We start from the raw sequence: 14,464 nt of genomic DNA, 5'->3' as shown, positions 1-14,464 counted from the left end.
ATGCAAACCAGCAACAAGTAGCAGGTATCCATTTGTTCAGAAAGAGTGCTGGCACTTTCAATCACCTTCTTCATACTTCCCTTCTTTGGGCTGAGACACAAACCAAAACTTCAGCCTTTCCAAAAACAACAATGCAACATGTTTTTGTGAGGTATCACTTCTAACATACCATTAACAGTAACATGCAGAAAATGTAAATACACTGTGAAAGTCTTGGAAGGCACATTACTGCAAAACTAACTGAATATTCACATGTATTTGTAAATAAAATATTTAGTTCATAACAGAATCTTTTAAAGATTAAAAATTGTGTATAATCAGCCATTATGGTCATAATGTTCCTTAATTATCTCATTGTGATCCCTTCACGGTGAATCCTTTTAAATTAATATATACATCAATCCCGAGTTTCAGAACTAGTTCAGGCAACATGTTCCTCTCATTAGCTAGTCAAAAGCAGGCAGCATGCATTGGTTTGATGTTGCATGGTCTACCTGAGACAAAAAATAGATAAGCTGCACAGATATTCTGAACTAGAAAAACATTATGCTGTTAAATACTCCCTGAAAGATAGTCTTTAAGCTCTTCTTATTCAGCCTGCTGGGGCAGACAGAGAAGCATCAAATACACGTTATATAAGAGTTCACATGAATGAACTTCTTGCTCCCTGTTCATTCATCTTGACAGTATTTCCCTCCACTTTGAAAGGCTTCCTCTTGCTGGGTTCACACTCACACACAAACATCTTACTGCCAACCCATGGCAGAGCTTTGATATGTACTGCAGTAAGCTTATGTAATGTTAAAAGATGACTTAGATGGATTTTAATTGAATAATGCTGTAAAAGTTTGCACATGGAAGTAACTTTCTATAGCAAGCAACGTAGGGATAAAAACAATGAATAAAATAAAAAAAAAAATTAGGTGCCATAGTTAGGTTGTGCAATTTGTTTTCTGGCCTTCAGCCTGGGAACTCTGAACAAGCAGTACATGCAAAGCCTACGGGAAGGGAGCGCCTCAGACAATTCACTACAAACATTGAACAAAAGGCATAAGGGCTAGAGGCTCTGAGGAGATCATACTCTCTTCATCTTTATATTGGAAAGATACTGCCTACACAATGCAACAGGTACAGTGGGAAAACAGTGTCATCCAAGGAAAGTCTGTGACTGAGTAAAATGAGAGGAAAAATAACATTTGTTTATCACCTTTTTTTAAGAGGAACATCTAAGAAAGAATTAATAATAATAATATGAATAAGAATAATGTGTGTGGAGAAAACGGGGAAAGATCAGGATGCTTCAAAGCAATGTGAATTAACTTTGCTCATGCCCCACCTTCCCTCAAGAGAAAAAAGTGGTTGCAACTCCAGACTAGAATGACAACTGCAAAGCACACTTAATTGGAGTAGCCTATTATTCCCAGTGAAGGCAGGAGCATGACTCATTTTTATCTTAATTTTATTGGGAGTTCCATGTGCAAGAAAGGGAAAATAGACCAGTCTTCTCCAAATATTAAAAGGGGGTGTCTGTACCATCTATTTCAAATACAAGATGCTATGTAATAACTGGTTTCCAGAAAGAGCCAAAATGCAATCCATGTACATTTTCATTGACACATTCTATGTGAATAACAAGCAACTTTTCTAATATCATTTTTGCTTGACAGTCTATTCTCTTCTATAGCATAAATGTGAAAGCAAATGATAGTAATCAAGGCATGCACACTATCTTCAGTTGGTTTTGCTCATTGGTAAACTGAGGTCATTCTGTCTACAGTGTATCTACTCAGTGTGAACTGCAAGGAATGCTCCTTTCCACAGGTAACAGGAAACAATCAAGGAGGTAAAATACCAAATTATATCCAGACTGTATAAGAAGACAGCCATTATTCACAACGTAGGTAGGAGTTCAGTAGTATTGATGACTGCTTATCCAAAGGAACTCAAAAGCTGTACATCCACTCTTATTTTTCCCATAGGCAACAGAATTAATCATTATGGTTGCTTGGATTGCCTTTCCACAAAAAGGATCTAAAAAATATCTCTTCTCCCACCTGCCCCACCAGTTATTTAGGCTGACAAAAACATTTAATGTAGACAAAATTGATATATGTTGCATAGCTGTTTAACAGTCTTGAGTACAGTTCTTAATATTTTTATTATCATGTGGTATAAAAAATACAAAGAGGACATAATTTTTAGTTTTGTGAAATTTATGCAAGACTAACGTGTTTTCTCAAAATGACACCGCTGTTTTCTTCCAGGGAAAAGTAGTTCTACTAAAATTTCTCTGATGACAGCCATGTCATGAGAGCTTTTGAAGGCAAGAAATAGGAACCTGTGTGGAAGACGACACTAATGAATTAATTTTTCTTTCCTGGAGGAGTTAATGTCTTGCAACAGGGCTGAGTTTCACAGGCTGAAGAGAAGCTAGTGGTTTAACATAAAATGATAGCCTCAGCAAGTTCCCACACGTGATTCTGGAATAGTCGCAGTGGTTCCACCAGTGCCAGACGCAGCCATGCACAACACTGGTCCTGGGGAGAGCTGAGGGACTAGAGACCTTCTGTGGCCACACCCCTCACCAAACAGCACTGCCTGCCCAAAAGCCATCGCCACGTACACACAGTGTCGCAAATATAGTCAACAGATGTTCAGGTTGCAGATCCCAATAGGTGTTTTCTTACCAGAACACAACGAACAGCTACTCTGTGTGTAATGACATAGCCCATGACTACTGCTATGGGATGGAACCGCTCTCACAGCTGCCATGTGAGGGACTTCTACTTTGGCTCCAAATGTTCCATATTCAAAGCCTGACGTTATTTTGGAAGTTGTCCAGTCAGTAGGTGTATTAAACGTAAATGACCTAGACAGGAAAAAGGCTTCTCTTTAGTTTTCCCTTCCTGATTCTCCCTTCCCTGTAGAACAAGGCAGGCCTAAATTTGTTAACAGTTAAATATACTCTATGAAGTCCAAAACTTAATATTAAATTTGGGGATCAAATCACAAAGATCTATTTGATTACTTGAAAGTAACAAGCTGTGATTTTGGAACTAGGTTTGTTTGAAACATCAACATCTCTTCCAATAACTTTAGGATAATGTCTGAAGAACTTTCGCTATAAAAGCAGATACCACATCCTCTTGCTTTGGCTTGCATTTGAAGCCTGCAGCTTATCCCAGATTCACTGAAATATTAAGCGAATTACACTTCATTTAAAGTGAATCTCATTCAGCTGTCTTCAAACCTCAGCCCGTTCATGGTTTTAAAACACTACAGTATAGCTCCATCGCTACTCAGAGGTCCAACCGTAGCCAGAATCCCACTTATTAGGCAGCCAATTCCTTAAACTCCCACTGCTGAAAATAAAATAGGCTTATTTACGCAAGAAAGCTTAATGGAACTACTTGTGGGGTACAGTTGCACATGTACATTTTCCAGAGTATGTGCTGTACACCAGGACACATCTGGGAAGTATCAGGTTCACTGCACATGTGCTGAGCAACTGCAGTGCACGCACACACAGAAGGGCCAAAGCTCCCAGGAAGCCTCGCTCATGCAGTGTGGGAGATCATGAGGGTGTCCAGGAAAACCCAGGTAAAAATGTGGCAATCCCAATTCTCAAAACTGGTTTTGAGGTGATCCAATTATTTGTCACTTTGACCTAAAGTAATGTTGAGACAGCATGCTGTGTTTTTATTTTGATGACATCTTCTACACCTACTATTAAAAATGTTTGTAACACTGCTGTAGTATAGACAATCTGTTCACGAAGCAGTGAGTGTGGAAAAAGGACTGCAGCAGCACATCAAACCCGCATGACATTTCACAGTCTAAGAAAATTGCATAAACCCAGCATCTCCTCTGTGAAGACAGTAATTACCACATTTTAAAAATGTCAAAATACAAATGCAGAGCATACTGCCCAGAGCTGTCAGGGAATCCACAGTTTTTATTTCATGGTCTCATATTTTAACGTCCAGACAATGGGGACTCTGAATTAATGAAAATATTTCTGGTCATATCTATACAAAACTTATAAAAAATAAAAGATGGGGTCTAAACTAAATTAACACCTTAAATTCTCTTTTTTCCAGGCTGAGGCTCATAGACTAATTTTGAGTTAAGAAAGAAACATGATTGCCAAATCCAGCTCTGAACACATATTACACCTTTTCCCATAGTACAGGAAGGTCAAATCCATTAATTTTATGTTGATGCTACTTGGCTGGCTTTAACACAGTTATGAAAAAGATGGATTTTTTCTTTGATTCAAGAGACAAGGCAATGCAAAACTTACACCATGTGCCAAACTATTACTGATCCCTTCAACCCTTTTGAAGTTTCAAAGGAACTGATTCAGAGCGGAATCACAAGCAGCACCCAAATCTTCCCTTCTGCCCTCTCTTATAGCTGGCAGGCTTTGTGGGCTGACAGACAGGCTGTGATCTTTCCCTGATATCCACATGATTTGCTATAACTGAAAGACAAAATTGTTTAATAATAGCTCTTAAAAAAGGCAAAAAGTACTAGACATGCCTGAATTGTCATCATCATTAATCTCATCCAGACCATGAGACTTGGGTGACTCAACCCAAAGTCATGGAATGCCCCTAAGCTTGTGCTGAGTTTCATGAGCATGGAGAACATTAAGTTCCACACAGGCCATTTCTCCCTGTCTTTCCTGGGATTTCTGGTGCACTGCCTCAAGCAGTTGTGTGCAAGCTCTTCTCTGCCATTGCCATTCACGTATCTCAACCAGACTCAATTAACACTTTTCAGCCAAAATCACTAACTCCAGTTCCATGGACAATTTGCTAGTTGGAGTCCACTGGTGTGATAGAATTGGCTGAGACAGACTAAAGAGCATTGTCCTCCTATGAAGGTATGAGTTACACCCTGATTATTAATACTAGAGGCTTGTTAGAAGCTGTCACAGTAAGAAGCCAGGTGCAATCTCCATTTCCACCCTGGTTCTGCAACCCTTATGCATAAAGAGTAACACTGACTCATGCAAATTTTTCCCATTGAAATCAATTTTCCATAAAGATTTTTGATCCAGTGTATGGATGTTTCATGCACTGCTCCCCGCTTTTCATTGTTTTCAAGACAATACCTAGAGGTTTTATTCTCAGTGTAGATGTTATTTTAACAACTGCAGAGATACAACAAAGCAGATGAAGTGGAAGATTTGCAAAAACCCTGCCCCCCTTAAGTGAAAACTTGTAGAAGAATACTTAGACACAAGGTTGTTAACAGATTTCTTGGTAAAACCACAGTCTGCATTGCGTGGCAACCAGGAAATGTTAGTGTGCTGTTCTCATGGGGATTTTCCTTTTCGGTTTGTGGTTCAAGATGACTGATGGGTCTCTAGGATGTAATAAATCGGGGCTGAAAACAGGGACAGAACTAGGGGTTTGACAATGCAGATAGTTTCCATTCTCTGTTTGCTTTAATAGAATATAGTTTTTACATCTATTGTAAAAACTTTGTTCTAAATTTATTAAACTTTATTTAAATTTTATAATAAACTTTATTTAAAATTTATTTCAAGCTCTAGGCGGATATACATGGGTAAACGTTTCCTTATAATCACAGATTATTTAATCTTATACTGACACTTTGAACAGGAACAACCATTAGCTTAGCACTGATATCTACATTTTTAATATTAGCACCTGCTTTAATGCATGCTAGTAACGAAGTGAAGTGGCATATTTGAAACAGATTGACATCTGTTTAAAAGAGACTCCTGGTAACTACAGTTCCTCTCCAGACAAATCTAGAAAATAGGCCATATGAGTCCTAAAATTGAGGAGGTCTGGGCAGTTCAGATCTCGGCTCTCAGCTCAGACCTATCTCCAGTTGATGTTTTGTTTTTTCAAATGTTTCTCAGGAAAACTACTTCACAGTTAAACAAGAATGCATATTTTACTGCTGACTAGAGGAAATGCCCCCTGAATACAAAATTTCACATGGGATGGATTTATTTCAGGATCCAAGACATTCTGTCAACAGATATACTAAGATAGTCCAATTACCACTATTTTGACATCTAGGAGAACTTGAACGTACAAAAATATCATTCAGTGATTCCCTAACACACTACGATACACACAGGCCTGGATGGCATTATTATTTGCTGAATATTCCACCATTTCTTTAGAGATTATTAGTAAAACCATTCACCAAATCATTTTGCAGCCCAGACAACTGTAATAGGATACAGAGGCTTCCACCTTTGTGTCAGAAGTTGGACTAAAGCCCAGGTCAGTCATGATGAAAACCACTGGATAGCTGTTTGCTGGGTTATGTAAAATGATTCATTAATCCCAGCCGCAGTCACTAATAGACACGTGTCAACATCATTAAAACACACCTATACCTGAATCCCTCAGGGACTGATGGGGAAAGGAAAATTGTGCTGGGAGAATTGGACTCTAAACTGGGATGACTACACACTGATCAAAATTTAGAAGTGAAATTCTGCAGGATCCACATGCGTTAAGCAAGCGTGTGTTCATGAGGCTTCAGTCCTTTACCGTCACAACAGAAAAGCACCAAGGATCGAGCAACATGTATAGTCATTTAGTGTGGGTGGGTGATGTTTTTCTGTTCTCCCAGTTACGATATTTTCACTCTGCTATCCACCATTCCCTACAGAACATAAAGAAACAAACCTGGAAATAAGCCTACACCATAAGCGAGTCTTCTCCTAATCGTGACAGTGAAAGTAAATCTTTAGATTCTTGGGAGTTCTCAGATGAAATACTTTCCTTGGGGTATTGCCAAGTTATGAAACCTAAAATGATTTATAGGAAATAAATTTCCGGATTTGGTGGGAATAAACCATATTTTTGGTTTTCAAAGTATCCGTGGTGGATACTTAAATAAAGCAAAACAAGGATTTTGTTTTTGAGTTTGAAACTGCCTTCATTTTGAAACTTAATTAATTCGTTTGCACAAAATAAAATAAAACAACTTAAGAAAGTTCATTTTAAATGTTTACATGGTTGCAAACAAGTAGATGGTTTAAGGAACCCAGTCCAAAATTTCCCTGTAGAATTTTTTAAATTTTCATATTTTTATTTCAGCTGGCAAATGTTCTAAGTCTTGAAAATTTTCATGGGAGAGAAAAAAAAAATATCCTTAATAGATCGCTGATATTCAGAGGTAAAATTTTCTGTGCACACCTGGCTTTTTAAACATAGTGAAGTCCAGGAAAATATTTTAAAAGGAATTTACCTGCATGTTGCAAGAAGTGCCTACTATAAATAGAGACAACATATTCTTAGTAGTTGGGTGTGGTGACAAGAAAGCGAAGACGTCTCTCCATAGATCCAAACGTATAAAATCAGACCTTTCTTTGAAGTTGTGCCAAAGCTGTTCCTACTACGCAGTTATATTTGGGTACCTAGTAATTTGGGCTGAAAAGGCAAGTAAGACAGTAGCTTCCTCACCCTCCTGTATGCTGCTAACCACATAAAAAGTCATGACAGAGCCATGCTAGCCCTGTCATCCAAGTGGGCTCAAGTGGATCTCTGAATGAAAAGGAGAGATGTGGCTGGGGATGTAGACGGTTTCCAGAGATGGATACACTGCAGTAGGAGGATCTCCTTTCTTCACCAGATGTTAATAAGTATTCCTTACATTTCTGTGTTACTTCAGTAAGTGCACACTGAAAACAGCATGTGGGACAAAGCTCAAGCTGTTGACGTCCTTCTAAATTGTTCTTAACTAATTTGCCTACTGGCCACCAAAGTCATTGTCTATATCTGTTTACCAATGGGCAAAAATCTTCAGTCTCTTAATCTGATATCTTTCCTGGCTACCAATTTTAAAAAGTGGGGTGGGGGTGGCCCAACTACTGAATCAAGCATTCATAGGGTCACTCAAAATTCAAGTAAGTAACAGAAATATGTTTAATTCCTCAGCAGTTGATGCAGGAAGAAAGAAGTTTGCTAATGCATCTTCCAAACATACTTTATCTGCTTGGCAACTGTTGCTCTGGTAAACATCCTGAGTGAGCCTATACAGTGTCATCACTTACGATAAACTTCCTTGCTGCTGACATTAATATTATTCTTTTTGCAATAGTTTCACCCAATAATGAGTTGAAAGTTTTCAGACTCCACCAGAACATGGTACAGCTGTGCACCACCTCGGTGGAAAAATTGCAGGCAGTGAAATCATAGTCCTGGAATTAGAAGTTATCAGATATGTCCCCCTCGAGATGATGAAAGCATAGTCATAATTGTCAATACCAGGAAAGCTTCAGGCTGTACAATGAGTAGTCTAACCCCAAAGGCTGAGTAACAGGGCCTGTGAAGCCAATCAGTTGGGATCAGTTCCATGCAATCCAGGTGAAGAAACATATGTGAAACAAAGCTGGTGAATAATAGTTGGAGTCTGATTTTCATTGTTTAACTGAAATCAAATCATTTAGTCATTTGGGATAAAAGCAGGTGAGACACAGTGTTGCTCAGCAAACAGATCCCCAGCCTGGAGCTCAAAGGGCCTTATGCCTGCTCTGTTGTTTACCTGCTGATATAACCTGGATAAGCCAATTCATCTCTCTACCTCAGTTTGCAAAAGCAATTTTAGATTTACTGATAAAGAATCCTGTAAAAGCAAAGGCCTATGACATTGTTATTTTATTGTGTTCTTACAGCTTTTACATTCAGCCTCCATCTAAGCTTTGACAAGTCACGAGAAGTCTGATTTAAGTTCTGTGGTTATTTAGATAAGAAATTAACACAAAATCAGACCTATGATTAACAAGTCTAATTAAATGACAGATTTTGGATTTTAATTATTTGTGGTATGCTACTCAATAATACCAGGTGTGATTTGAAACTGTTTTTCACATGACATGGAAATATTTTTTTACTTTTGGTAAACAATTTCTAAACTGAAAAACACCTTTTATGTTGCCTCTGCTTCTCTGAGTTTTACAGGAAAACGTCTAGTAAGTATTCTGAACATTTTAAAGTCATTTGTACAATAAATTCATTACGGAAAAGCAAGCAATGATCAAAACTGGAAAAGAGAAAAAAAGATGTTGAATGGGAAGTAGAACATCTATTGACTTTAACAAGGCCACTTCGCAAGAAAAAAAACAGAGAAAGGAACCTCGAGAATCTTTTTAAAGGCTGAAAGCCAGCCAAACAAAAATAACATTAGTCTGGCAAACATACTCAATAGAAGTGTGCTTAGAATATGCCTCACAATGTAAGACATGTCAAAGGACAAATGACCCGAGTAGACTTCCTAGTAACAAATCATGGCAGGAGAAGACTGCCCAAACAGGAGACATATCAGTACTTATTCCGAACTCAGCTTTCCCACAATGCAGATGAGCTTATTCCCAGTTTCTTTCACAATTCCTCTCCATTTCTTTTCAAAGATCTGGGAAAACTAGGATGAAACCCAACCTTTTTGTAGAAGTTGCTTGTATGAATTTCCAAGGAGGTACCTTACAGAACAGAACAAAGTAGTACAATATTGAACACTTAAATCAGGGATCATAGTTGTTAATTGCATATTGATTAAAATATTGTCCAATAATCCATTGAATTTGGCCCGCTAGAAATCAAACCGGAGAACCGAAACTTCCAATGCAATGCATGATTCAATGACTCATACTAAATTCAGATTTCTCAGATTAAGAATGTATCTGTAACCTTCATGTGTAACTTTGCAGTTTTAAACATGCATAAAACACTACTTTTGAATATTTGTGGTTTTCACCAAAAAGCAGAATAATATCTTCTGCATTCTGAAGGTCTCCAGAATATGGAAGAATTCTAAGTCCTTACAAATTACTGGATGAGCAATAATCAAATCAAAACAAAAAACGGAAGAAAGTTACTTATTGGAATCAATGGTTAGTGAAAAGCAGCTGATTGCTTTGTGATGTTACACTGAAACCCTGCTTTCTTTCCATAGTGTGATTTTGAGTAACTTCTGCTAGCAGTGCTGTCTGACCATTGTTATCCACAAGACCTTACAAACGGTGTGATTTGAAGAGATCAGAAATGCTGGATAGGAAAGAGAAAGTAATGAAACAATCTTGGAAGAAAGCATTCTCTGAAGAACAGATCATGGAAGAAGTCTGAAGAGCTTAATTCACAGGCCATAATGAAAGATGGAAGTTGCATATCCAGTTGTGTGTACAAGCTACTGCAGTTTCAGAGATGGGGAGTGGGTTGATCTCAATGTGTTCCTCTCCATAAGAACCCAAAAAGCACCCAGCCATAAGTACATTTTCAATAGAGGGGTGGTAACCATGGTGCTCCTAGGAGCATTGGGAAGCATACGACACACTACTGAAAAAAAACCCCTCGTGCAACGCACATTTCATTTTTACTTGCTGAAGACCTTGAAATTTTACTCTGGAAATATTAGGACAGGCTAAGAGTGAAAAAACCCCAAATTTCAGATTTTCATTGGCAGAAAGACTTGGCTTGGGATCTGAAGTAAGTATGGTTCAAACAAAAAGCTACCTTTGGAAATGATCACCTTGTAAAAAACATGTAATGAGTAACACAATCTACTTTATCAAATCTCATTTAGAATCTATGGAAGTTAATGGGAAAGGTCTTATGCTACCTTAAAACAGTGCAAGCTTCTGACGATGGAAGAGAACACTGTCACATTCACTACTACCTCTGTTTTCTCCCTAATACCAGAAGGGCAGGCACCCCCTAGCCTATAACCGAGATGCCTAGGCTAGCAGGCAACTTCTACTGGAATTTTAGGTGGCAAAATATTTCTATTTTTTGGTCTCTGGGTCACTCTATCCATCCATATGTTACAGTTTCAAGAATCTTGAGATTTATACTGAAAATACTGACTAGCAAGAAAGTTTCCTACGAGGCATGTAGATTATTTGTATCCCAAGCTAGATGTTCAGTTACATTTCTTTAATAATTCTTACAGTCTTAGTTTTGAATCTTTTGTAATTGATTTAGTAAAAATGTACGTCGAATAACTGGAGTTTGCAATTAATATTAGCATGTACACAATGCTGTTGCTATCACAAATGTGGTGAGAATGCCTTGGGTTTAATATATTTTTTCTTCTTTTTTAAAAATGTTTATTTAAACTTAACAATTCATGAGAGGCAGTGAAGATTCACTTGCATGAGGGAAGAATGGGAAAGAGGCATTGGCAGTGTGGTCTTGATATTCTGTGGATTCAAATACTACGTTAAATCCTGCATATGTTTAGGAAGCGGAGATATGTAAGGGCAATGCACTACTGTTTGCATGTAATCATCCTCAAATAGTGAAGCATCACGGTCTCCCAAAAGTGCTGGAATCATTGTGAAGCCAGTGATTTTGCTCTGATGCTGCTGATTCTAGTAATCTTGTGTTTTAATAAGACATAGCTAGATTTTATGAAAACATCCAGAATTAAATCAATGTTTGAATGGCAAATGATACAGTGACAGACCTCAGTTCGGGTCCTGTGAGTTTCATGACACTGGAAAGCATCATGAAGTCAGATTCATGCTGAGCAAGAGTCAATTCAAGCAGCAAATCAGGGATAAGCCATCTTAATAGAAAATCTTAGGTAGATAGTAATTTATTATTAATAAAACACCACAAGGTTATTTTTTTTCCATCAAGGAAATTACTTACATCCTTGAAGCAAAATTCATTGAGTTGTCTGTCAAGTCCACTACACAAAGCAAAAAACTGATCTTGTGTGACCCACTATTACCACATGACAATGAGTATTAACAGCAAGATACACTACAGAACAGAACATACACTACCAAAGATGGATTGGGACCAGTAAGCTTGTGTTAGAGCTGAAAAGGAAAGCAAGCCAGCAAAGGACTCTGAAATTATAAGAAGATCTCATCACGTACTTGCAAAAAATAAAAGCGGGAAGTTCTTTAAACAAAGCAGAGATCTTCCTTAGGAACAGCAGAAGTAGCTGACACGGCAGGGAACCACTTTTCCAGATAATCTGCTACCAGCCATTCTGTATGGATCCCATTTGTCTGTCTTGAACAGTCTGAAAGCAGGTCCTGGACACACCTTACTAAATCAACTCCTGAAACACTGCTAATTCAGCTGACTCTTAAAACTATTTTCTCTGAAAGGATGGGAGATATTGGGATATCTCCCAATATAACAATCAGTTCAAGATACCAAACCAGTCAGTTAAAAAGCAAAAACCACTTACATTAGAACCTGAACATGTTGCTATTACATTAGAACCTGAACATGTTGCTATGACTATCATTGTGGATATATTTCTATCATGTCAGAGGTGGAAAAAAGGTGTTAATATGTTGCCTTGCTATTGCTGTGAGTCAACAGCAATATGATTGTGACTGGTGTTGATAAAATGGCATGACCTGAGCACTCTGAGTATGAGTAATAAAGTCAGATAAAGTATTTGACTGACACTGTTAATAAACTCAGTGCAGGTCTGCAAACAATGGGTTGTAAGGGTGTTTCAAAAATTAGGAAAATACTTAGCTCTTACTCACAAAAAGTATTTTCTCACATGACTTGTCCAGCTGAAGTAAGGATTGCATAGCCAGGCTCAATGATGGATTACCAAACAGTTAGTAACCGAAGAGAGTTTCCTGTTTTTAAGATAACAGCTTTCCAGAGAAAACTGGTCCTCTGCACTCTTGTTCACTTCTGCACCAGTAGAAGAATGTTTGTACAAGGACTTTTTTCTTACAAATAATAATAATGCTTATTTCAGCTGAAATAGCCCTGTACGTGAAACCATAGCTGCTTTCTGAAATTCAGGTGAAAGAGGCACTAACCTTGTTGATGGAACACCCGGTTGAGACTTAGGAGAAAATGTTCTATTTACAGCTGTGTTGCTGAGTGACTTATTTTGCTTTCTCTCTGTTTCCCTACCTGTGAGCTGGGGATAAAATCACTGACTTCCAAAGGGCTACAAAGCCCCCTAGTTATTATTGTCTGCTATAAGCATATTTGTTAGTTCACTTCTTTCTCACTGTCTGGGATCATCTTTATTCTGTTAAATAATATATATCTAGATTTGAATATATATATATATTATATATATATTATATATATATAATATATATCTAGACTTGAAATTTTAAGTTTTACGGTAATTTAAACACATTCAGCTTGATTTCAACTGTGCTGAATGTGTTGATGAAACACACGAGATAAGACAGGAACCCCCTCTAGACCAAATGTTGTAACATTTGTGTGAACTCCGTGTAACGCAAGAAAAAAGAAACACTACACAGAGTAGAATTTCATCAGAGACACCACCTGTTTCTGAAGTCATATATTGAGAAAGCTTAAGGCGTCAAATCTCTTTTAAGAAGAATTCAAGTTCTTCTATGGTACTTGGAAGAATCCAGCAGATGACAAGTGGAAGGAAAACATCTCAGACACATGTTGATGTCAGAATGTTCAAATGTAAATGTTTAAAGTGCTGTAAAATATATTCAGGAGAGACATTTTGTTACTAATGTCCAGCCTGAGCTTTGAAGATGTGGATGTGTATCATCAAGTAGAAGTTATCCCCAAACACTCTTGCAGGTTATTAATGGATACACCCCTTGCTGGGCCCAAGACTTTCAATGCTGTGTCTATGCTATATTTTTTAAATGGGATTGTGACAACACAGAAGCAATTGAAGAAAATAAAGTTGTCTATTTGTTATTTTGAAGGGTAATCTAGTCAGGTAGAGAGAGTTCTTGAACTTTGTCTTCTTTGATCAGGAAAGGAAATTAATTAAAGAATTCATTCATTTGCAAATGCAAAATTTTGGATAGAAATTCCACTCATCTTTAAGGGCACAGTTGCAACATTTTACCAATCTTGCATTGTTCTACGTATGTAATATATGGTGTACTCTACACTAATTTGCGATAGGACTGGGCCCCACTGGCATGTATATAAATAATAGGAGTTGCTAGGAAATATAAAAGAAGAAAAAAGATCTCCAGCTCCAGAAAGAAACACAAATTGCTTGTTGTATGAACCACCTGGATAAAAATACACTCTCAGCAAAGCATTAACAGAAAACAAATTTGGATTCAGTCATTTGTCTGAACAATCTCCAAGTCACAGGTTATGCCTCCTCCTGGAAAGCTGGATGATCGGGCTTTTCTCTAATACACATGAACCCACAGAGACAGAAGATGCTGTCTAGCACTTTTGCCTAAGAAAAAAATCAATGCTTTGAAAAAAATCAATAACTGTGCTGGTCTTACCCTTCCATGATGCTCTAAGATTGCCTCTGTTTCATTGTTTTAAAAGCCAGCTAATGCTGTTCTCTGTTCAGTGTGAACACAAACTATATTACTGCTAGGTAATATGTGAAGCTTGACAGGTCAAGGAGATGTTGAGATAATAAAGCAAAACTACTGAGATCTTTTCCCACCCAACAAGCAGCCAGGAAATACAGCTGTAAGAAAAAGAATGAATAGGACTGAACTAAT

The 14,464-nt window shown here is 37.7% G+C and overlaps 1 protein-coding gene across 1 annotated transcript in view; it reads right to left on the bottom strand.

The window, feature by feature from the left end:
- The window catches only part of CD44 (CD44 molecule (IN blood group)), a 56,330-nt gene that overhangs the window by 34,107 nt on the left and 7,759 nt on the right, over positions 1-14,464 (bottom strand). The gene's annotated exons all lie outside the window — the stretch shown is intronic.

This window comes from Strix aluco, chromosome 31 (genome assembly GCF_031877795.1).
Source record: "Strix aluco isolate bStrAlu1 chromosome 31, bStrAlu1.hap1, whole genome shotgun sequence".
In the NCBI taxonomy this organism is placed as follows: domain Eukaryota; kingdom Metazoa; phylum Chordata; class Aves; order Strigiformes; family Strigidae; genus Strix; species Strix aluco.
The sequence above is the reverse complement of the archived record's forward strand: the minus strand, read 5'-3'. Positions and strand labels throughout refer to the sequence as shown.